Here is a 26,438-nt window from a genome sequence, read left to right on the forward strand (position 1 = left end):
GGCAGGACGGGAGAGGCGGCCTCAAGCAGGGCCGCGGGCAGGACAGGCAGTTCAGGTGCCGGCAGGACAGGCAAAACAGGCAGTTCAGGTGCCGGCAGGACAGGCAAAACAGGCAGTTCAGGTGCCGGCAGGACAGGCGAAACAGGCAGTTCAGGAGCCGGCAGGACAGGCGAGACGGGCAGGTCAGGTGCCGGCAGGACAGGCGAGACGGGCAGGTCAGGTGCCGGCAGGACAGGCGCCGCCGTCACATGGCCAGCAAGGGGCACCTCGAAGGGCAGCTTGGGTGTGCGGCCAGCAGGGGGCGCCTCGGCGGGCGCCGCCATCACGCAGCCAGCAGGGGGCGCCGCCATCACGCGGCCAGCAGGGGGCGCCTCGGCGGGCACTGTAGGCGTAGCGGTGGTAGCTGCAGGCGTGCGACCAGCAGGGGCCACCTGGGCAGGCACCTCGGGCGTCCGGTCAGCAGGGGGCGCCTCGGTGGGCGCCGCCAGCACGCGACCAGCAGGGAGCGCCCCAGCGGGTGCCGCCATCTCGCGGCCAGCAGGGGGTGCAACCGCGGCGGGTGCCGCAGCCAGAGTGGTGGCAGCTGCAGGGACTGCAGGCAGAGCAGGCAGGACAGGCGGGTCAGGTGGGTCAAGCAGGACAGGCGAGTCAAGCAGGACAGGCGAGTCAAGCTGGACAGGCGAGTCAAGCTGGACAGGCGAGTCAAGCTGGACAGGCGGGTCAGGCTGGACAGGCGGGTCAGGCGGTGCTGCTGGCAAAACGGCGGCATCAGCAGCAGGCGGTGCCGCGGGCAGAGCGGCGGCATCAGCAGCAGGCGGTGCCGCGGGCAGAGCGGCGGCGGCAGCAGGCAGCGCAGCCGCGGGCAGATCGGCGGCGGCAGCCGAAGCAGCTGGTGCTGCAGGCAGCGCAGCCGCGGGCAGATCGGCGGCGGCAGCAGGCAGCGCAGCCGCGGGCAGATCGGCGGCGGCAGCAGGCAGCGCAGCCGCGGGCAGATCGGCGGCAGCAGCAGCAGGCGGTGCCGCGGTCAGGTCCGGAGCAGGCAGGAGGGGTGCTGAGCGCGTTGACGCTGCCCCTTTAAGGGCTCTCAGGACCCGGGGAATGCCGTCCCGCACAGCGCGGATACCTCCGAGGCCCAGATGCTCTGGCCGGTAGAAGTACGCCTCCATCGGAGGTGGCTTCTCCACGGCGCTGTCCAGGCGTGTGACGGCGATGGCGTCCCAGGCCGGGAGGAGAGAGCAGGCTCCCAGGAAGAGTACTTCTGCTTCTTCCTGCTGCTCTCGACCGCACTCCTCCCTTCGCTCGGTGAGCCGGCACATCAGGCGGCGGAGGCATTTCCGTGCCCTCTGGAGCGGATAGTCTTGTCCAGGCGGGCGCTCCTTTCGGAGCAGTTCCGTGCCCCGGTCGGCCAGCTCCAGGGCTGTAGGGTCCTCCAGGACCTCGGGCTGGGTTCGCCAATACACAAAATCCTGCAGCAGACCGAGCCGAACGTGCTCGGTCTGCTGCTTTGTGCTTTCACGGAGACTTGTCATTCTGTCACGCCAGACGGGAGGCGAGCAAGGAAGCAGGCGAGTAGCAGCCAGGAGTTCAGGTAAAGGGTTTATTACGGGAGGGACGGACAGGCACGGACATCTAACGGGACACTACAATGACAAGTCTGGGGAAGACTGACTCAGACGAGGACTAAATACACAAGACAAGCTAGACTGAATAGGACACAGGCGAGCACAATCAGGGTTGAACACGAGGTAATGAGGGGGGCGTGGCACACATCGGGATCGTACGGAGCAGGGTGTGACAACAGCGATAGCAGAAAAAATCATAAGAAAATCTTTTCATTGCACAATAGTGGTAGAAGGCTTGTCTGACAGTGTTGTGAGGAATGATGATTCTTGAATGATCTTCCAGTGTGTTCAGGAAACGGCCAACTGCTATATGGTTCTGTCAAGAATGACAAAAATATCATTAACTAACATGGAATACAAATACAGCTGCAACAAAATAACTGATTTATAAAAGATTTTTACATGTTATATAGTATTTGTACATCATAATTTTATTGCATTTCATGCAAGTGTATTAATGGGCTCACCGAAACTGCAGATGTCATAAGTGAACATAAAGGTAGTGACAGAAAGACTCTGTCATTAAAGTTGTGAAACCCAGAGTTATAGTCTTGAAATCTCACATGCACTCTGCAGACTGGGCATTGTTTTGCATAAACAGGAACCCCTGGAAAGATAGATGTACTTTTATTTCATCATTCACCTAGCTGTGACTACAATGTATTAAATGGTAACACAAAAAAGTTAATAATTGTTTTACTTACCTTTGGTCACAGACAAAATGAAATAAACTGTGCCATGTTTCGTCACCAGTCGGCTCTCATCCAGAGCTGGAGGACAAGGTCCAGGACAATATGGGCACACTTCTTCCAATGGTGTAAATGACTCTGGAAGAGGCTTTTCTTTGGTGATGAGCTCATGTGGGAGGTCTTCTGGAATTTTTTTGTGTGTCCACAAATATTCTGTCATCTTAATAACATCTGCATACCTTTCAGCACACTGCCTGTGAGGTTCCTCTGTTTCTGAGACTATTTCTTCCACATCATCAGTATCCTCCAAATGAACATTAGCAGTTGATTTAAAAAAATGTGGATGTTCCTGAAACATGTACCACATAGAAAGGTACCTATGTGTACAACTGGCTCTTCGCTTCACTCTGCACAGGCAATGCCACTTTCCTGACTGACTATCAAAAGTGACACGGGTCCTTGCAAACTTGCACCAGTTGTCCTTCTTATTTGTAAACACTGAAAAATACATAAATCGCTCAGAAATGCTAGTTTCATCCCAAAAAACTGGGAAAACACAGTCTATGCCTTCAGAATGTGCTTTTGCATTCATGTCCAGACATTCCTTTTGTGCAGTTCTTGAGATTAGACCTCTGTCACTCATTAACTGAATTGATGTTTCTGCCAGAGGAGGGGGGGAGTATATGCCAAGGCTTTATTAGTCCTTACCAGATGCTGGCATTCCATCCCTGGATTACCACTTTTTAAAGCAATTGCCATGAAGTCTTTGCAAATGGGCAGTTCACAGGAAATTGTTTAAGAGAGCACGGATTTGCAGACATGAACCGGCACCCTAGGTCCATGGGGATCTTTTGGAGTAACGAAAATTCAATTTTTCGCATCAATACAAATAATTGATTGCCTTTCCTTGTCATGCTGCACCTTCTCATGCCTACGTAAATTAGAAATGTTGGTGAATCCTAAATGGCAAACTTTACACTTCAGATGATTAAATGTAGGGTGGTCTTGAGCAGTGGGCAGGTCTTTTGCATCAAGAGCTGTAGGTGAAAAGAAAAGTATGAAAAGGGGCTCTCTGAAAAGATATATATATATATAGCAATAAATTGTTCAAAGACATAGCATGAGATACTTACTTGTTGGACTGCCAATAACCACTAAACCTGTTGAACAAAAAAAGGTTATTATGTTTTTCCCCCACTGAACTATTCACAAGTTGATCAAAGAAATAATTAATTTTAACTAACCATGATTTTGGAGATGTTTCCTAAAGTCTGATGATCTGCTGATTTTTTGATGGCACTTTGGACAGTGCCAGTGGCTTCTTTTTGCTACTTGCCTCTCAGAACAGAAGCATGGTATAGTAAACTTGTCTAGGGAAAACATGCATATACATAAACATAAATACATTGAAAAACTGAAAAACTAACAAATATTTACAGCATAAATTTCACATATACTCACCAGTATCATTTTCACTATAATGTACAGCTGGTTTCAAATGCCGGCGTAAAAGATGGCCATGCGAAGCTTTTTCTTTTTTACAGTAAGGACAGTCAAGTTCCGGTCTCAGTGAAAGCAGCTCCTCTTCAGAACTAAACTCAAACACCTTCTCTGAAAGTTATAGCAAACGGTCATCTTCAATCTTCTCTCTAAACATACTTTCCATTGGGCATTAAACAGTATCCGTTCAAGGAGCACCAGCGAATATACGTTTGCTTTGTGTTCTCTCGACAGTACTAAAAACTGTATACAGTTATGGTTTATATTCGTTAAACGTACTTTCGTATTTATGTTACAACATTTGAAAATTACACTTTTAATAATTTAGCTCTAAAATGCATAGAAAATGATATAGCTACCGTCACGATAAAAGCAAAAATAATGCGGAGGACATTTGCGCGTTCCAGAATATTTTTATGTATTATTTATTTGTAAGAGTTATTTATAACAAGATAAACATATAAAACTTAAAAGACACAATCACACAGATTATTAGAAAAGTACTATTCAGTACAATAAAGTGAAGTTATAGAAGAATTACTAACGAAGTAATGAGTGTAAACAATTACAAGAACAGAGTTGACACACAGAAAAACAAAACAGAACTCACAAAAAAAAGAGATTTTTCTTGACCTTTTATGACTAAAGCCATACAGAAAACAAGCATGAATAAAGCGTTTTATATAGACACATTGAAACGGATAATTACCTGACATGGTTGACGTAGACAGGTCACACAAGAACTATACTCAGCAAAAAAAAGAAACGTCCCTTTTTCCAGGACTGTGTATTTCAACAATAATGTTGTAAAAATCCAAATAACTTTACAGATCTTCATTGTAAAGGGTTTAAACAATGTTTTCCATGCATGTTCAATTAACCATAATCAATTAATTAACATGCACCTGTGGAATGGTCGTTAAGACCTTAACAGCTTACAGAAAGTAGGCATTTAAGGTCACAGTTCTAAAAACGCAGGACACTAAAGAGACTTGTCTACCGACTGTGAAAAACACCCAAAGAAAGATGCCCAGGGTCCCTGCTCATCTGCGTGAACGTGCATTAGGCATGCTGCAGGGAGGCATGAGGGCTGCTGATGTGGCTAGGGCAATAAATTGCCATGTCCGCACTGTGAGACACCTAAGACAGCGCTACAGGGAGACAGGAAGGACAGCTGATCATCCTCGCAGTGGAAGACCACGTGTAACAACACCTGCACAGGATCGGTACATCCGAATATCACACCTGCGTGACAGGTACAGGATGGCCACAACAACTGCCCGAGTCACACCAGGAACACACAATCCCTCCATCAGTGCTCAGACTGTCCGCAATAGGCTGAGAGAGGCTGGACTGAGGGCTTGTTTTTCACAGTCGGTAGACAAGTCTCTTTAGTGTCCTGCGTTTTTAGAACTGTGACCTTAAATGCCTACTTTCTGTAAGCTGTTAAGGTCTTAACGACCATTCCACAGGTGCATGTTAATTAATTGATTATGGTTAATTGAACATGCATGGAAAACATTGTTTAAACCCTTTACAATGAAGATCTGTAAAGTTATTTGGATTTTTACAACATTATTGTTGAAATACACAGTCCTGAAAAAGGGACGTTTCTTTTTTTGCTGAGTTTAGTAGCTCCCAGCTTGTGATACTCCGCTTTCAAAGTCACAACTGATCAGTCATCATCCTATATACCACGCCTTGTTGAATATGTAGTAAGACTTAGCCAAAAAAGTTGATGAGTTTCATTGCTAATGTATAATAATTAAGTTCTGGTCACTCCCTTTGTGTAAATGATGTTTTTGATGTCTAGGCCTCTGCCTAGGATGTGAATTGGCGACCACTGTCTGGTTTCTCACATTCCTCTCCCAACAGACTTTGTAAAGATAAAAGACAATCGCTTGAATATCGCTTAAGGTTTTTGATGACTGGCTCCATATCTCCTAACAAAAGGATGTGAATTGGCGACCACTGTCTGGTTTCTCAAATTCCTCTCCCAACAGACATTGTAAAGACAAAGGACCATCGCTTAAACCTCGCTTAAGGTTTTAAATGTCTAGACATAAAGCTAGACAAACATCAAAAACTTCATTTATACAAAGGGAGGGTCAGTGTAATTGGTTCAGCTCTTTTATAATACTAATAATTAATTATAATAAAAATATAATAATATCTAATATATTTTATTGGATTGTCAGCAGTGTGCGAACTATACCACGGTCTCCGGGAGAGCCGAGATCCGGTGGGCGTTTTGCGGCGCCGGGGGGCGTGGTTAACTCGTTTGAGTGGGGAGCCGGTGGGCGTTTTGTGGCGCCGGGGGGCGTGGTTAACTCGTTTGAGTGGGGAGCCGGTGGGTGTTTTGCAGTGCCGGGGGGGCGTGGTTAACTTGTTTGAGTGGGGAGCCGAGATCCGGTGGGCGTTTTGCGGCGCCGGGGGGGCGTGGTTAACTCGTTTGAGTGGGGAGCCGAGATCCGGTGGGCGTTTTGCGGCGCCGGGGGGGGCGTGGTTAACTCGTTTGAGTGGGGAGCCGAGATCCGGTGGGCGTTTTGCGGTGCCGGGGGGGGCGTGGTTAACTCATTTGAGTGGGGAGCCGAGATCCGGTGGGCGTTTTGTGGCACCGGGGGGGCGTGGTTAACTCGTTTGAGTGGGGAGCCGGTGGGCGTTTTGTGGCGCCGGGGGGGCGTGGTTAACTCGTTTGAGTGGGGAGCCGATGGGCGTTTTGCGGCACCATGGGGGGGTGATTAGCTCGTGTGAGTGGGGAGTGGGTGGGGCTGCAGGCAGCGCCCCCACGAGCGTGCAAGCAGGCTATGTTTTTTCATGAGTAATAAGCTCTAAATATGATTTTATTTTACTTATTTTACACCTGTGAGAGAACCCATGCCCAAAATGGCATTTATTTGGTCATCAAATGAATATTTCAGAGCTCCCCCGAAATTTCAGAAATCATGTTTCCAGGGGAGCTCATGTCACCACTAGGGGAGCTATAGCTCCCCCTGCTCCCCCCTAGTTCGCACCCTGCGTGTGTGTGTGTGTGTGTGTGTGTGTGTGTGAGCATGTCGGCTGTGTGGGCGCATTTCGATATATCTGAGAAAGACACATGGAAAGCCGTTTGTAAAGCGCGCAAGACCGAAATTTCTAGAGGGGGTGCATCCACAAAGACTTTCTCAACGTCGGGATTAATTTATCATATAAAATCAAAATATCCGGATCGCCATGCAGAGTATGAAAGGCGAGACCCTTTGAGCACACCTACTGTGCTGAGGGCGAATGGGTAAAACTTACTGGGTGGAAGAATATGAGCATTGTTTAAAGATTTCACATTGCCATTAATAAGATCATTGGAGTTTCAATGAAGAGCCTAAATAATATTTTAATAAGTCAAGTAATCCTTTCAATTTTCTAATACCATACATTATTTTTAAAGGATTTTTTTATTACACTGAATGACATTTTATGAGTTGCTATTTAGAAATGAGTAAAAATGTATGTTGGTTATTATTTTTTTCATAGAAAATATTAAACTTAAACAGTAGACAAACCAATTTACCCAAAAATGAAAGAAAAAAAAAGTTGTAATATTTTATTTTTTTGAAGCTTGAAAACCCAGTTTCGTCTTTGTCCCGGGAGTGACCAGAACATACATTATACTGTGTATTCCCCGCAAAGTCACGGCTTCAGCTTTGGCCTTAGAACCTGACTAATTATTAACCCCGCAAATTCGTGGAAATAGCAAAAGAAATGTTAAATATGTCAGGCATTTTAGTGCTAACTTACAAAATTTATACATTATATTTTTCTTAACATAATGTGAACGTAAATGTAGCTAAATTTCCAAATAAAATATAACAGTTCAGATATAACACAAAACAACCGTATATTGGTCCAGCATTCCGCACCATAACAGTGCTGATATTTGGAGTATTTCACTGAGTGGTCTCCTGTTTTTCATTTTGTTCTTCTTAAAGCCCTGTATTTTTATTTCTGTAAATTAAACACAGCCCATAGGCTACCACAGAAAACTCGCTTGCATGAATTACAGTACAACACATATATTGCAGCCTCTGCGAATTTCGAGTATTAGGTGATGTTCTAGAACATCAGAACTACAAGGTCTTTATGGACAAGAACTTCACCCGTTTCCCAGCGGTTCAGCTCCTTGTGTGCTGTGTAATTATGTGCAAATTCTGCTCCCAGCTACACTGAAAGAATATATTTGGGTAATTTATTCAACTTTATACAATTCAATTGTATGACAAATTCTGGTCAAACAAAATAGTACAAATAAGCGACTTGCATATTACGATTTACACAATTTAAATTGTTCAAGCAATGTTGTTGTAAAACATCATAGACAAAATCATTATTTGCATCAGAGGTCCCACACATCAATATCTGACTGGTGAAAAAACTATTTTTTCTGTTTTTGAATCTCAGCGGGCTAAGCACATTACTTACAATAAATGCATCCCAGATATCAAAAAACACTTGGTCCGGATAGATCAGGGCCAGATCCGCTCTGCATAACGGGGCCGGTGTCCTTTTGCACAACGGGCCAATACCGCCACGGATCCATTTTTTCTTTTCTGGCCCAGTACATGGCATGAATGCTGATACGGCTCACTTCTGGGCAGGATCCGGCGCAGCTCCGCTTCGAATCTAGCCCACATTTGGGACGGATCTGGTTAAGTCTGGTTCAGAGTTTGACCAGCTCATTTTGTGAATGTTATAATTATAAATAGTACAACTAAATGCAGGAATTTTAACGTAATTTTATAGAAAGCTTCCTTAGCTATACAAGTTGAGGAAATTAAATAATTTACATACCAAATAACAATAGTAACTAGAGATGTTTCAACGTAATAAGAAATATTATTACATTGTAAAATGAATAAATATAATAAATAAACAGTACAATCATTGCTTTCTCAAATATTATCTTAAAGAGATGTACAGTCAGCAACAATAATATAATTCGTAGTCATACAAAGATTAAACAAGTCCTCAATTTATTTCCGTATTCCAGTTTATCGTAGCCGTGCACAGCATCTCGGGTTTACTTCCACGAGCGGCGGTGGCTGTCTCTGTACCTCGGCAGGCACTGTATTCGAACGGGACCTGCCACTGTTAAGCGCCACTAGCGACGGACAGAAGTGGCAGCTGCCACTGAGACCTGGCAGTTGCCAAGCTCCTTATGCTACGTTCACACCGCGAGCGTCAAAGACGCCAGCCGTCGCTCCCGCCGCCCTGATGCTACGTTCACACCGCGAGCGTCAAAGACGCCAGCCGTCGCTCCCGCCGCCCTGAACGCGACGCTACCCAACGCCGGAGACGCTCTCTGACGTCAGAGTGGGCGGGGACAAGGCCGCTCTGAATGCCAGGCTCTGAGAACTTGTGAGAACTTGAACTTGTGAGAAACGTGTAGCTTATATCTTTGCACCGACTCCTGATAGGACATAATTTGTCAAATAAATATTGTTGTGAGCCAGTTATTTGCATTCCCACTTAAAATCAAGCGTTCTGGAGGGAAAATGTTACCTATAAATAGTGTAGCGCTTCTTTTTAAATTTACCTTGGATCACAATGGATGATCGCCAAGTAGTTGCTTGTGCTTTATGTTTCTTTAGTTAACATAAATAGTACTTAAAATGTTTCACGACAGTTCTACTAAAACACATAATTATGTTTTGACAAACACTAATGCTATAAATAGGTTTAACATTACCGACAATTTGCACTGTTTTCTCTGCTATGGCGCCAAAATTACTACAAAAAAATATATTATGCACTTCACCATCTCACCTGGAACACCGATTGTTTCGGACACTCTGGTCCATGCCTCATTTTTTTTATTTATGTCCCTGTATGCAAACAGAGACACATCATATATAACTGGGTACCCGGCCACAGCAATAATAAGTCTCTCCTTCATTGTGCCTAGGAACGGTTGGGTCGGAACAAAAGTTTACACGCTTATGTTCTGTGGCGCTCTCTTTAGCGGAGCATCTCTACATTCCCATTGGTTGCCGCCCAACCGCGTCACAGCTCATTACCATAAAGTTGACTGGGATTCAACTTCTGTCTGACGCTCCCGCCGCCCAGATCGCGACGCGCCGCGCCGCGCCGCTCCTCGACGCCTCCTGACGCTCCCTCCCATAGAGAATGAATGACTTCCGGTCGCTTTGACGCTCTCGCCGCTCGCAGTGTGAATGTAGCATCAGTGGCAGCTGCCGCTACCTGCCTTGGCGGGTGCCTGTGACGTCACTTCCTCCTGCCAGCTGCCGTTTCAAGACTGAACCCCCTCAGTATAAAACGGACGGCATGAAAGAAAATACTTCAGGCCACAGAGCTGAATTAGGCCCCGATGACGCAGAGGAAATTGAATAATTCAAACATCCCCTTTTTTTTAGCAATTCACCAATTTGTCCCGTTGTCATCAATAACAGAAAGACAGATTTAACTCAAAACGGAAAAAAAGAAAGAAAACATCTCAGGGTTACACAGCAAAGCATAGCACAATACCAATCGTCATTCACCTATTCAAAATACAGCGCGTAAATGACATTAAACAAACACTTCGACTGCGTTTAATTACATCCAACACACACTTATGCATACAATTGTCCAGATCTGCAACTTTGCCGAGACCTTCACCCGATTGAGGAGAGTGAAGAAAAGGAGCAGGTTTACCAGTCAACGACGGAATGGGTCGAGATGAGTTGTAGGGGGAGGCCTCTGTATGGCAGGGTCACTCACTCGCGCTGCATCCGAGGTCGAAATCGCCCGAGTATACGCCCGTGTAACACAGCTCCGGGGCCCTGGATCTCAAAACCGGCGCGCGCTGCCTCCACTTCAGCACCGCTAATCCGGGTGCCCTCCTCCACGATATTCCCCAGCTCCTTCAGTTCCACCGGATGCCAGGACACGACTTAGACTCCCGAAGATGCCACTCGTCATACCCGCTGTCGTCGACACCACTCAAACAGCCCCTCCGCGTCTCTGTCTTCCGCTGCAGACCGAGATGGCGTCCGGCGTATGCACACCAGGCTGCCCGCCACGCTCTCCGCTTGGGATGGCGCAGCCCCAATAATCCCCAACTCCAACACAAACAAAAAAAAAACAACAGACTTTCGTCCCAAAACGAAGCCGGGCTCCAACTATACTAGCCGCGATTCCTTGTAAAAAAAAAAAAAAAAAAAAACTTCACGCGACTCTGCTTCCACTTCGCCCAACCGACCTTATTTTACCGCTCCCCTCACCACCAGAGACCCGCCCAGCAACGCTACTCATTAGATAGGCTAAGGCATGACCGCATGATCCACCGAGCCCAGAGACTAGCAGGAAAACTTTAAAATAAAAACTAGGGATCTTTATATCCGCTACACAATATTGGCAGTATGATCTAATTTCGATTTCGCCGTATTTACCCTGAAATTTCTGCATGGAAATTTCTGCACGAATTCGCCACCACACCACATATATATAGTATAGGCTACTATAATATAATTTACCCAAACAATAGATCCCTTATGTTGCTTGCTCATATACAATTAATTTCTGTCTGTTTTTGCCATTTCAAAACCGTGTTGTGACTCTTGGGTGACTTTAATATAAGCTATTGGAGCTGCAATATTGTCCGTTTTACACTCTCTTGATTAATGTGGAAGATCGTAATTTAAAATACATAGGATGATAATAAAGAATGTTTGCTTTCTTATTTGTCGGTCACGGTAAGCAACCGGAACGCCCCGCATACCATCGGACAGCCACAGCGATTCTGAGCAATATTGGCAGTATGATCCAATTTCGATTTCGCCGTTTTTACCCTGAAATTTCTGCCTGAAAGCACTCGCTCACTAATTGGAGCGAGCCAGCCTTAAAGGGCCCAGATCGCATTACTGATGGTACCACATATTGTTCTAATCCGTACTGTTGTGACACAGACATGACATACAGTGACTACTAATATTAGCAGGATAGGCTCAATGTATAATGTTCCGAATATTTTGGTATATTGCTCGGCATTACTGGTTCTTTAATACATTTATTTGAGTCACTGTTTACGTGACCTGATGTTTACGTGATCTCAGCCTAATTGTTGCGTTGGCAGATTGTTGGGGGATGGGTAGCCCTGCATGTGCATCGCAGAGAAGTGCAGAACAGCAATCAAGGAAACAATAGCCCTAGGCTGGCAAGCCCAATCCAGGTATTTGTCCCCTAATCTCAGAAACTGATGTTAACAGCTTGAGTAACTGACCTGCTTGATTCAAATGCTGATGACTCCCAGGCTGAGGAATTTGTAACTAAATAGTTGGATTAAAAATATTTGCATCATTGTAATTTGCTCACAACTACAGCTAACTTGCCTGTGTGGCCTGTTCCCTGTTTTCTTCTGCTTATCACTTACTTTTAGTTGAATTTACAATTGTCATCTCCATTGTTTAGTGCTCAATGCCTTTGATAAATAACATCATATATATAATATGTCTAATACATATAGTGTAATATAAGTTTAATAACTTTGTAATTTAATATGTTAGGACAAGCGTCATACTAATTGTATATCAACTATATATATCATAATTAGCCCTTCTGAAGTCTGTTACCCAATCACCTCTGTGATTTTGCTAAGGTTATCCTGCTAATTCCCTTGCAAACTGTAAAATAAAAGCGTGATTATTTGAGTAGACGGGCTGTGTGTTTCAGTTCGTCACGTGCTTTGGTGTATTTGCGGTGTATTACAGGTCAGTGTGCCATGCATCAGATAGGTAGTGGCCCAGTCTATAATGCTCCAAATATTTTGAAGGGTTACTCTAAAACTGCTGGGGCTATAGACATGTGTCTGGTCTCTGTGTGGACCAGAAATGTTGTGCTTTAATTTGATGCTTAATTTGGCTTTATAGCCTGAGGTAGGAGCTCAAACAGACCTCATTCCAGGCATCCGTACAGACTGTCAGGCCCTTCCGAAGTCTGTTACCCCTCATCTCAGATGTTGATGTTAACCGCTTGAGTAAGTGACCTGTGGGTCGCACTTAAAATACTGTAATACTTGGGGCAACGACAAGGTCTTAAACTTTATACATTGTCCAAAAAAAAAACAAAACAATTATACCTGGATGTTGCTAGAAGAGTGTCACTTTATTCCACATTTAAAGAGTTATTTCGCATAAAAACTGCATACAAGAAAATAGTACAGTGCAATCAGGATGTACTTGGGCCAATTGATTAGAAATTAAGAGCTTCCACTTCTGGTTGTGGATGAGCTCCTGGATGTGGCTAGAGTCCATGGCAGTGTCCACCGAACCCACTGGTCTCCAGTCCTTCAGAACGCTGGCCGCGTTGGGAACGTTACTTTTCCAGCCTTGGTTCCTGATCCAAGTGTCGACCCGGCACTCGGTGGGCTGCCGTCTGCCGAAGTGTGCTGTCAAGAACAAAGTAAATTGTTGTTAGTTAAGAAGTTAATGTCTGTGGCCACTGCACCTCCCGGGTACTGCCATGTGGAAAACATATTTCGCCTTAAAATTGCACCTTCAATTGGCTCACAAGCAAAAGCAAAAGGTATCAATGAAGCTGCAAATCCGAGACACTCATACTCACACTTGAAAGATCTCGCCGTTGCTGACACTGACTGCGTCCTCCGACTGCTCAGTCGCCGAGCTCTCCGGTCGCTGCACGGTTGTACCAGCCATCACAGGAACACTGCTGGTCTGCGCCGCTACTGCTGGGGAGGGGGTGTCAGTCACCACCATGTGGCAACGCTCCAGCTCCTGGATCATCCTTTCAGATAAATAAGTAGATAAAAAAACTCTTAGTAAATGTCATACTGAAGAAACGACGTGAGATGTGTAAAAAAGACTGAAGAGTTTTCCCACCAACCTGCTCATAGGATTAGCATCATCCATAATGTCTCGCAGGTGCCTGTAGCTGAACACCCTGCCCCACTGCAGAACTTCAAGCACATCCTGCTTTGCCTTCTCCACTACTTCTTGGATGGCTTCTTTCGAAGATCTCTTCATGCACACCTTAGTCAGATGCACCGAGAGGCGTGCCTGTGTCTTCTTGCACACGGGGCAGAGCAGGAAATGCCTGTTGGAAGTACTGCAGATAAAAAAAAACAAAAAAAAAAAAACAATTAACAGTTATGTAACAGTCAAGGAAGTGTTACTTAAGATTAGATTTAATTCATGATTTTCAGGACCCATTCCAGTCATCATCATCAACATTGTTCATTCCTCAGTGGTCTGGATAAATAACATTTGCTTATCTATTGTCATCCTGATGGGTCCCAGACTGAGAAAAGTAATTTAGTAAACTACATGATCACAACTACTGAAACATGTTTACGAATTAGTTACATTTATATCAAGCAATATAAGCCCTTTGTGAACACTGCAAATAAAAAAATGGTATTCTACACTTTAATACCATATTTACTACTAACTTAAAGATAATTAGAATAAAATACTTATTTGTATTGCACTTTATATTTTAGCAATCTCAAAAGTGCTACAGAGAAAAAAATAGAGAGATAAAACAGGAGAATCTATAAAGTAACTTAAAATGTCTTTTGTTGGAGTCCGAACTCCGCCGGGTCCGTTGATGAGAAGAGACTCACTGCACAGTCGAGGAGTGGTTGCAAGTGACCAGTTTATTTTCTAACAGTTTGCATACAAGCTGGGAGCAAACATCCGACATACATTCAGCATGTACAAGAAGATGCTCGAACTCTAGGGGTTGGCTCTAGGTCTTTATAGGCCTTTTGGGGTGTGGCCCCCCTCGTCTGTACTTTTCCATCTACGTGACTACATCAGACTTTAACTTTGCTCTAGTTAGTATGTGTGCATGTTCCCAAACAAGGGTAAAAAATGAGTGTCAGCAATATGATGGGTTCCTGTTCTCTTGCTGTCTAGAACAGGGTCATCTTGACCCGTTCTCTTGCTGTAAGTTCCTGCTTTTTCCCATTTACGGGTAAGATCACCTCATCCCAGTCTCAGTTCCCTTGTCTATTTTCTTCATTGGGTTAGAGGGCATACAGTTATAAAATTATTAGTTATATTCTTACATGATTAACCCTTCAATTTCCCCCTTTTGATCTCCGCTAGGAGATCACTCTGATTATAGGTAGTATATGTAATCATCGTGATTAATATGTGATCAATAATATGTGATCATGGTGATTAATATGTAGCATGTGATTAAAGACAGTAATAAAGAAATGAACCTGATTATAGGTAATCATAGTATGAAATTTTGCTTCCCCGTTTTGATCTCCGCAAGGAGATCCCCTTACAGGCGGGTTTCCTGCGGAGGGCCATCATCTCCCTCCTTCATTATACGCAGGAAAGACATCTGCGGGCGATACAGGTCGTCCTCCCGAGGAGGAGCCTCCTCTTTTCTGGCGGGCAGAAGAGGTAGCATCTGCGCATAAGCGTTATCCCGCTTCTCTATCACAGTGGTAATGAGACGAACTGACAGTGCGCGTGCACAGGGAATACAACAGCATCCACAAGTCACTAAAATAGCAGTAAAAGTAGCCATGGATAATAGTAGTGAAGTTATCAAGCCTTTCCATTGTCCGAACACGGAGGTCAGCCAATCGTCCAGGATGTTATTAATCCCGGAGTGATCATGCATCGTTTTGGAGAGGGTCCGAAGGCCCTCAAGTGCCCTGGTAACTGACCCGTCTGGCGCAGTGTTATTGGGGATGAAAGTGCAACATACTTCCCCAAACATAGCACACACTCCCCCCTTTTTAGCTAACAACATATCGAGTGCCATCCTATTCTGTACCGCCATGAGGGAAGTCGGACCTAATTGTTCTGCCAGGCCCGACACTGCATCTCTAGTTAAGTTGGAGAGGCGCAAAACGTTGTAGTGAACATAATTAATCCGATCCACATTTTTATTAGGTGTGATGGGAAACAAAGCCGCCACAATGGGAATGTTCTCAAATCCCGCGGCTACCTGGTCGGCCAATTTAAACTCATCCGGCACTCCTCTCGGTATTCCTATTGCATCAATATAGGTTGGGGAGTCTACCGTGGGGTCAAAGGTAGGGATCCCACGTCGGTGTCTAGTGAATGTGGTCCTTTGTTGTACTGCAGTAAGTAGTGGTGCGGCCGTGCTTGCCAATATCCCTGAACGTTCCCCTATCAGAACTAACGGCGCCCCTAGCCGTACCATGGCGCACGTTCCCTGGCCGCTGAAAGGCATCCTAACAAATAACTTCTTCCGGCCACAATACCAATAGAGGCCCGACCGGGCCACATGTCCAATCAGGGTGTCACAGGAACCATTAAGTAAGGTCCCGTGGCACCACTCACTAGGAACGTCCCCAATATACGGGCCCGTTCCTGTGAAGTTAAAACAGAGATACTCTCCTATTCGGGGAACAAATGGGCCTGCTTTGGTCCTAGGATCAATAGGTGGGAAGAGGGATGCCAAAGTGGTACAGTTTACCGGGGTGGCTTCTCGGGTCAACGCTATCATACAACCATAGCCCCAAGTGTCTGAGACATGTAATGGGGCTGGTTCTGTGTAGAGCTGGGGTCTGGCCGAAGCGCAGGCCACACAGCCCTCCATCTGCTGTTCTTTCGCCGTCTGGGCAATCCAGGACAACCAAAGGTTGCCATCCTTGTACCCTGTGGTCAATCCCAAAATGTCTAAGGGATTCAGCCTGGTATAATCTATTTGAAGCACCCTTGACCCATTCACATGCGGGGACAGTGTCATTCCAGTGTATGCCAGGCCCTCCCGGCGTTTGGCTAGCTTCTCTGGAAGGGTCGACAAACTGGATGCACAATATGCCCCAGGGGTCCTGTCCAAACTGGTCAACACCCACCAGAACGGTCAGCTGATCCCCTGCCGTCGGGGGACGGTGATGCTCCCCCACAGACAGCGCCAGTGGATTCAAGCCCGATCCTCCCCCAGGGGCGACTCTGGAGAAGGTGATGTTACTCCACCAGTTCCTATTATATACTGGACCAAACGGCACCCAGACCCCAGTGTACTTCGCCACCATGTCCCAGGTACCGCACCCCACATGCATATGCCTCACCCAATGTCGACCAGTGGTGCACCCATTATGATAATAATAATCCCAACAAAGCCACACCGCATAACTCCGGTACGACGCATTCTGCTCCTGGCAATTTATCACGTCACATAAGTCGAACACGAAAGTGGTGGGGGTGCCTCTCAGGTACTGAAGCTTCAGAGGGGCCTCTCCCCCTGACCCCACGCACTCGAACGAAGCGGCTTCTCCCGTCTGGACAATGGAAAGCAATATAATCATCAGCAATTTAAGCATTACACACAATACATTGGTTTCCCCCACAAGCCCCCTTTTTATCTTGAATCTCTGCATCTTGGTCCTGATGATCTGCGACGGATGATGTGTTGATTTTCTTCAGTCAGTCAGGGGTAGACTACCCTGCTGATCTGCTCAGGTCAAGGGATTATTCTGCCCTTCTGTTGAGACCTGAGTCGCGTCTGGTTCAGCCGAACTGACGCTCTGGGTGTCTTCTCCGAGGTCCTTCTGGATCTCTGCGGTTGTCCTGCCTGGCTCCTCTGCAACTGCACACTGGCTCCAATGGAACCACGTGCCGCCTTTGCCTTTTAGACGAACTGCGTGTGACGTCCTTTCAGTAACTCGGAAGGGGCCGGTCCACCTGGGCTCTGACCACTTCCGTTTGATGACTTTCAGGAGGACCCACTCTGCCGTGTGTGGCTCGGATGGCCGATTCCCAGGTCTCGTTTCCTGGATCTGTTTGGAGAAATCTGCAACGAGAACTTGCAAACCATTATAATATGACCTCGGATTTCGCTTCCCCTTTTCGTCGGGGGTCCAGGATAGCCCTCTCTGGGGTCCTGGGAACTGCCTGCCTGTCTGACGCTCAAAGGGAGTGAACCCGGTCCCCCTATTTATAGAACACCTCACTGACATCAGTGCCAGCGGTAAAGCATCAACCCAATTCATTTTAGTCTGTGCACAGATTTTTGCCAATTTTTGTTTTATTGTTTGGTTCATTCGCTCCACCTTTCCCTGGGACTGCGGATGATAGACAGTCCCGAACGCATGTCTTAATCCCAATGCTTTCTCCACTTTCTGGAGGTCTTCGTTCTTAAAATGAGTTCCATTATCAGACCGGATCCTATTGGGAAACCCGTGTCTCGGTATATACTGATTGATCAGAAACTTTATCACCGATGCGCCATCCTCCTTTTTTGTGGGCCATGCTTCCGGCCACCCTGAAAATGCATCCACACACATCAACACATATCTGAACCCCTTCACTGGAATAAGCATGTCTGTGTAATCTATGATGATTTCCTCCCTTGACCTTGTACATGTTGGGAACTGTCCTTTTTCCGGCTTGACTGTGGGTCGCGAGTTATGAACGGTACAGGTCGCACAATCTCGAACGTGTCCCTGCACCATGTCTTTCATAAACGGATGCCACCACATAGTCAAGTTTTCTAACATCTGTCTCACCCCTGCATGTCCAACCCCGTGAGCCTCTGCTAGAACTGCCTGGCGAATACCAGGAGGCAGGGCTGGTTTCCCTTCCTTATTCTGCCACAGGCCCCCCTCCTTGCATCCCCCTTTTCTCATCCACATAGTTTTCTCCTCTGGAGAGGCTTTGTCCTGTTCTTGCTGGACTTTTTCCAGGGTTAGTCTATCACTCAGCCTAAGTTCCTCTTCCACCGTGACCATCTGTCTGGTCACATGGTAACCTGCTGCTCTTTTTGCTTCTTCGTCTGCTACCTGATTTCCCTTTGCTACCATTGTTCCTGACCCTTCGTGGCCCTTGCATTTTACTACGGCCACTTTTTTAGGAAGCATTAGGGCTTCTGCCAGCTGTTTCATCTCTGCTTCATGCTTTATTGGCTTGTTTCCCGCAGTCAAAAATCCTGCTCTGAGCCATTGGCTGAGTTCCACATGCACTGGGCCTACAGCGTAGGCTGAATCCGAATATATGGTGACTTCTTTTCCTTCCGCTAGTTTTAGCGCCTCAATTACAGCTATCACTTCGGCCCTTTGAGCCGACTGGGCTCCTTCCAGCTTTTCTGCAATCAAGGTCACATAGTCCTGTTCTTGTCTAGCAACCACTGCGTATCCTGCCTGCAAACCTCCTGTGTCCGTCCTGAAACAACAACCATCTGTAAACCAATCCTCTGTTCCCGCTATTTTTCCAGCTTCTAGATCTAATCTAACCTTCTCCTCTTTCTGAACTCTGGACTCACACATATGTGGTTCTCCCACGCTCATCCGATCGGCCATGTTAATTCCTTCGTGGGAAAAATTCAAATTGGGTGCCTCCAGTATTTTGCAAAGTCTCTGCTGCCTAAGCGACGTCATGGTAAAGGTGTGTGAGTTTACATAGGCCACCACACTGTGTGAGGTCAGGATATGCAACGCGTGTCCCATCACTATGTGTGCTGTTTTCTGAATAATTTTAGCCACTCCCGCTGCATGTCTTGTGCATGCAGGATGTCTTTTTTCTGTAGTATCAAGTTTTACACTCACATACATCAGCACTCTCCGTTCTCCCCCTTTTTTCTGAAACAGGATGGCGTTCACAACGTCACCTGCTTCAGAAACATCCAAGTGGAACGGGAGAGAGTAATCTGGGAGGGCTAGGTCTGCGGCCTGGGCTAATTTCTGCTTTAAGATGATGAAAGCCCCCTCCGACGCCTGGTCCCAATTGAGGGATGCACTGAGGCGACGTAGGCCGTGCTCCCGGACCAAAGCCCTCAGAGGCTGTGTGAGCCCCGTGTAATCTGGAATGTACGTGCGACTGTAGCCTGTGAGACCTAAAAAGGACAACATGTCTTTTACCGTAGTGGGTTTTGGGTGATGGAGGATAGCTGAACGATGAGCCGGGGAGAGACCTGTCCCTGCGCTGGACAACACGCGACCTAAAAAGGACACAACTGTCCGCGCAATCTGCAATTTATCTTTACTGACCTTAAACCCTTTCTCCGACAGTCTGAGCAGCACGGACTGGGTGGCTTGTAGGGCCGCCTCTGATGTTGGGGCAGCAATCAGGAGATCGTCAACGTATTGGATGAGGGTGACACCCTCCGGGAGAGAACATCCCTGCAAAGCCTGCTTTAAGGCCTGATTAAAGATTCCTGGAGAAAGGGCGAACCCTTGAGGCAGGCGAGTGTACCTTAGCTGACAACCCTTGTACGTGAAAGAGAATATGTCTCTGCACTCTTCTGCTAGAGGCAGACAGAAAAAAGCATTTGCCAAGTCAATACAAGTGAACCACTTCTGTTGGGGGGTCAAATTAGTCAGGGCAACATATGGGTTTGGGACCGGAACCGTGGGGGTCAGCAGGAGGTTGTTTATGACACGCAGGTCATGGGCCATTCGATACTTCCCTGTCCCGGCCTTTTCCACCGGGAGAATAGGGGTGTTCCACGGAGACGTGGAAGGCTCCAACACCCCCGCCTGTAGCAGGCCGTCTATTGTCTCGGCTATCCCGTCCTCTGCTGCCTGCTTATGGGGATACTGTCTGAGCCAGAGGGGACCTTCCCCTGGCTGAAGTTGAAACTGCACTGGTGTACAAGCTATTAGTCCCACATCTGTGGAGCTGGTGGACCACAGTGCACCTGGTAACGATGCCAAGAGGGCTGCTGCCTTCGGGTGGTCCATCTTTTCACGCCCATGATCTCTAGCTATCTGCTCATGTTGCAAGAGGGCTGTGTCCTGTGCTGCGACCTGTATGCAATAAGTACTGCAGGAGGGTGAAAAGGAGATCTGTGGGATCTGGGTCTGTACCCAGTCCTTGGTCTCTTTGGCCCGTTTAACCATCGGGCCCAAATCTTTGGCCTGATGTTTAGGATGGAGGGCTAGAGAGACATGTGGGACAGCCTCCTGTCCCATCATGTACCAGGTCACTTGTTCTGGGGTAAGCACCGTGGCTGAGGCTACTCCTTCGGGACCCACGTATATATTCCTAGAGGCAACTTGCCATTGGCGGCCTTCCAGGCCCTCAGTAAACAGTTCCTCATACCATTCAGTATTTTCCCTATCATAGAAAAGGGTCACATGAGGCGGGTCAGGGGGGGGTACATAGGGCTCTAGGAGCGAGATCCAGGGCCGCCACGCTGAGTAGGCCGCCAGGATGCCCGCCAGGCCGGGCTCCAGTAGGCCCCAATAGATGTCTGCCAGGGCCTGGTTCTGGATGGGCTGGACCAACCACTGTCCCGCCCCCGTGTTCCGGGCGTCACAACGCAGGCGAGTGCCTTCCGGCAGGGTAACCACCAGTCCATCCGCACTGCACAAAATCGAGGCGCCCAACTTCACCAGCATGTCCCTGCCCAGGAGATTCACTGGAACTGAAGAAGACACAACAAAAGGGTGGAGGAAGGTCTGTTTCCCCACCGCAACTTTCACAGGTTTCGTTATTGGCAGTCTCTGTTCTTCCCCCGAGAAGCCCACCACGGTCACTGTTGAGGCAGACAAATGATGTTTCTCTGGGACCACGTTAAGAGTGGAATACGTGGCTCCCGTGTCCACCAAGAACGGCAGTACCTTATCCATGACCAGGAGGGAGAGCATGGGGTCTGCCTCCCCTGCCTCCCGGGCCGCTCGTGGGCACCGTCACTGGGGAGGGGGAAACCAGTCCCACTCCCCCCTTTCCATCACCGGGTAGAGTCCTGCTTGGGGAACTGCCTGTGGGTGTGGTGCCGTCACCTGTGGGTTGGGTGCCTGCACTTGGCCTGTAGGAGGTCCTCCCCTGCCACGTGCACTACTAGGAGCAGGTGCTGGACAATCCTTTGCCCAGTGGTCCGCTGCCCCGCACCTGAAACAGACACCCGACGGCGGTCCCCTTTGCGGGCCGCCCCTTCCCCAGCCCCGGCCCCCGTATCCCCGACCCCAACCGCCTCGGGCCCTTCCCCACTGTTGGCCCCACCCTCCCTGTTGGTAGGTGGGTGTCCCCTTCCAGGGACCCGGTGGTTGAGACGGTGGTCCCTCTGGGGCAACCCCCGCCATCATCTGCTTTCCCTGCCCTGCCTTTTTGTCTTGGATAGCCTTTTTTCTGGCTTCACCCACCTGCAGCTTCAGGAGCTGCGACTGCAGTTCCTTAAGGTCGCCTTCCTCTTTCTGGGTTTCCTCTTTTGCCCTCTGCAAATGATGGACGACATGCCTGTCCCACATCTGAGATTCTGCTCCTTGGAGATCTGGGTTGTTTAATATAGCCCCCTTTACTCCCGCTGGGACTCCCTCCATTACTGCCCGCCTGAACCATTCCCGCTGCGCCCCATCCTGCCCTGGATGGCACCCGGTGTAACGGGTCCAATCCTCTTTACATTTATCCAAATATTCTCTGGGGTGGAGCTTAGGATCCCATGTAAACTTTGGGATCACTGCTCCGCTCGGGGCGGGGAACATCTCCCGCATGGCGTCACCCAGGTCCATTATCACCGCTGTCAGAATCACACTATTTGCAACTGTCGCAACCCTTGCTCTGTCCTCTAAATCCTGTAGAGCATGCTTAGTCATACACTGCCCGGAAATCCCCCAGGGCCAACGTCAGACCCTGAGTGAGTTGATCCAACTTGTCCAGCCACTGTCCTCCCCCCTCTGCCGGGGGAGGCAGCTTGTCTGCCAAAGCCCGCACATCCCCTATTGAGAAAGGTGTATATCTCTCTCTGCCGCCTGTTCCTCGCAATAAAGGTGCGACTAGCTTTGTCCCTTTGGAGCGCAAGCCGCATCCATTTCCGGACGACCCTTGCGCTCCCCCTATGTATTGTGCACCAAGTGCATCCGTCTGGTTTTCCCTTAAAGGCTCTTCCTCACAGTCCTCAAACCGTGCGTCCTCCTCAGTCTCCTCACACGTCCCCACTAACTGTCCCACCACCTCTACTTGCCTTTGCTTCCTACCACTTAACTTTAGCCCTCTTCCTGGGGTGGCGGGTTGAAATATGCCATTCTCCCCGAACTCCTCTGCTTGCTCCCGCGCTATTCTGTTACGGAACGCTGGCTGGTCTGGTGCCCGTGCACAGTGCTGTAAATCTAACCTGTCTCCTGTCCCTTGAGAGGAGGACTCAGCCTCGACGTCTGAGCCCCCGTCTGGTTCCTCCTCCATTTTCTCCGACCGCGCACCGGCTGAGACCTCCCGAGTCCCCTGTGTGCGAATATGGAGGGTTCCCCCTGTAACATTAATCATTGGGCACATGTGGGCTGGGGGCGCTGTTGGAAACATTCTCCGGCCTGTATATGCCGGAGGAGGATCCTCACTGCCTGTCTGTGTGCCTTCTGCAGGAGAGGGTGACTTACACTCCTCTGCTCCCTCTCTATGGAGGTGATCTGTCCCCTGCCATAATAGCGCCAACCTCGACCACTCTCTCCTTTTGCTCTCATGCATCTCTACCTCTCTCCTCAACTTCCCCTTTGTCAGCAGACTAGCGCTCGCTCTTTTACACGTCGCTTCGTCCCTGAGACTAGCCTGTTCTCTCTCCTTTTTCCACAATAGTACTCCTAATGAGCACCTGTCCTCCGCTTGGCATCCAGCACTCCGAATCGCCTCACACATGCGCTGCCATGCCTCCGTGACCTCTTTCTCCTTACTTTTCTCCCTGCTTGCCCCTGCCACTGCTTCCTTCATGTCTTAAAATGGATGAGAGAGGGATATAGGGCTCTCGAAGGAACAAACAGGCACGCTTAGGTTCACTCAAATACACTTTAATAAGTAATACAAAATGATCTCACATTAACACCAATACTGAGCTATCATATTGAAGGCAATGCAAAATAACTCGTACTACAACGGATATCAAATAATATATATCTTATAGCTAATAGTATTAGGTGCAAAGGTATGAATATATATATAGAAAAGAAGCAATTACACATACAAGAAGCAAGGAAAAATAAAAAGTTACGAAATATTATCACAAGCGGCGATAATTTACTCGCAACAATTAAGGGAAAGCATAAGCAGTTGCAAAGCTATTTACACTCGGACGTGCTATCATCACCCACCTTCACACATGGACTGGGGAGCCCTTTCAGTCCTGGCAGGAGACCAACACGTGAGTTCCGAGAAAGTGCCGGGCGATGCGCGCTCTATCCCACGGCTGAACTCCGGTCAGTACTGGGTTCTCCCCCTTCATTTATACTAAATTTAGAGTTGCGTGTGGGCAGGGGGTAAGCTGGCCAGGCTCACCCCTTCCCCCCAGGCAATATATGGTGCTCCAATTCCCCCTTTAGTCCGAGTGATTCTGCTTGCGATAATACAATACAATGGGCGTCCTGGCGCCAGGTGTCTTTGCGCAACGCCTCCCTGTTCCCCCCCTACAGGCAATATAGGGTGCTGTATACCGACCCCCCACCCTATCTCCCGAAACCAAGATAAGCATCCTGCATGCCGATCTAATGGCCCAGATGAGCATCCTGGCTTCTTTTATGAGCCCAAGTTATTTACGGCAAAATTAGGTTTTACAGGGGATCGGTAAATAACTTGTTCGTGCAGTGTAGTGACATTTGGGGTGAATCATGGACGATTGATCCAAATTTCAGGATGATTAGTCCACACGCGATCAGAATTAATCCATAATTATAACTTAATATTATAGTAAAAAGGATTAATTCCATATCACGTGGGTGACGTAATCGTCCGCGAATTCATCCTAATACATTCGGTCCCTCGGCCGTGATTCACCAATGTATAACCCGTGCAGAAATGTGATCATATAACCTGCGGGTATAAATACATAAACAGGTGTTCCACACAGCCAATAGCATAACGTATTCGTAGTGCATACATATCCTCTATCTCGTATATTATACGTTTTGTTAGTATAGGTATCTAGTCATTCTCCCTTCCTTTTAAAGTCCTATATGCCCGTCCAGCTATTACAGGCAGCACATGGAACCTACATAAAGTTTGGGGAGTAGTTACACTATACATTTACCATTGGCCAGTACACAAAGTCTCGTTACACTGAGTTATTTCAGGCTTCAGATGTAATCTCATACTGGAATCAATATTCCAGAATATTTTCCATTAGAACTAAATGTGATTAACACTTGACAAAACATTATTTAGTTGAATTTTGGTGTTTCACATAGTCATAGTGCATTCAGTCCGATTCCTCCACTGAGTTAGGTCACACTCCTACACCCACTTGAGGGGCACTCCGGCAGATGCAAGGGTGGGAATGTTCTTTCCCATTGTGGCATCCTCTACAGACGTACATCTCGTTCCGGTTCACAGGAGTCAGTTCAACAACGAAGCATGATTGGTTTGCTGGTCAGGTGATGATGTCTTGCTGCCGCTCCGTCGCGCTGTCTTTCCATCCGATCCTGAAAGTAGAAGTCTGCTCCAACTCGGTCCCTGGGACTGCAGCATAGCCGAAGGTCGTCAGCAGCGTCGGCCACGCCCATCACCAGAGCCATTGCGTCATCCTTCCCACATAAGGAAAGAACTCACATGCACATTAGTTTTCTCCTAGATAACATTCATTAGCTGGGACATGTCGCCACCTTCGGCGCTTGGCTCCGTAACAGCCACAGTGTTGTTTCATCCCACAGCTATCACTTCTGCAGGCTTCGGTGGGTTGTCTTGTTGTTGCTGAACCCATATACCTGTGTTTTTATTCTTTTTACTTGTTTTCGGATTCACTCCTCCACGATATTCCCCAGCTCCTTCAGTTCCACCGGATGCCAGGACACGACTTAGACTCCCGAAGATGCCACTCGTCATACCCGCTGTCGTCGACACCACTCAAACAGCCCCTCCGCGTCTCTGTCTTCCGCTGCAGACCGAGATCGCGTCCGGCGTATGCACACCAGGCTGCCCGCCACGCTCTCCGCTTGGGATGGCGCAGCCCCAATAATCCCCAACTCCAACACAAAGGGAAAAAAAACAACAGACTTTCGTCCTGCCAAAACGAAGCCGGGCTCCAACTATACTAGCCGCGATTCCTTGTAAAAAAAAAAAAAACTTCACGCGACTCTGCTTCCACTTCGCCCAACCGACCTTATTTTACCGCTCCCCTCACCACCAGAGACCCGCCCAGCAACGCTACTCATTAGAGGCATGACCGCATGATCCACCGAGCCCAGAGACTAGCAGGAAAACTTTAAAATAAAAACTAGGGATCTTTATATCCGCTACACAATATTGGCAGTATGATCTAATTTCGATTTCGCCGTATTTACCCTGAAATTTCTGCATAAATTTCTGCACGAATTCGCCACCACACCACATATATATAGTATAGGCTACTATAATATAATTTACCCAAACAATAGATCCCTTATGTTGCTTGCTCATATACAATTAATTTCTGTCTGTTTTTGCCATTTCAAAACCGTGTTGTGACTCTTGGGTGACTTTAATATAAGCTATTGGAGCTGCAATATTGTCCGTTTTACACTCTCTTGATTAATGTGGAAGATCGTAATTTAAAATACATAGGATGATATTAAAGAATGTTTGCTTTCTTATTTGTCGGTCACGGTAAGCAACCGGAACGCCCCGCATACCATCGGACAGCTACAGCGATTCTGAGCAATATTGGCGATTCTGAGCAATATTGGCAGTATGATCCAATTTCGATTTCGCCGTTTTTACCCTGAAATTTCTGCCTGAAAGCACTCGCTCACTAA

General features: G+C 47.6%; 1 pseudogene; it reads right to left on the reverse strand.

The window, feature by feature from the left end:
- Positions 1-1,230: 1,230 nt before the first annotated feature.
- LOC140583030 (uncharacterized) lies at positions 1,231-4,582 on the reverse strand (annotated as a pseudogene).
- Between the last annotated feature and the right edge of the window lie 21,856 nt (positions 4,583-26,438).

This window comes from Paramormyrops kingsleyae, chromosome 25 (genome assembly GCF_048594095.1).
Source record: "Paramormyrops kingsleyae isolate MSU_618 chromosome 25, PKINGS_0.4, whole genome shotgun sequence".
NCBI lineage: Eukaryota > Metazoa > Chordata > Actinopteri > Osteoglossiformes > Mormyridae > Paramormyrops > Paramormyrops kingsleyae.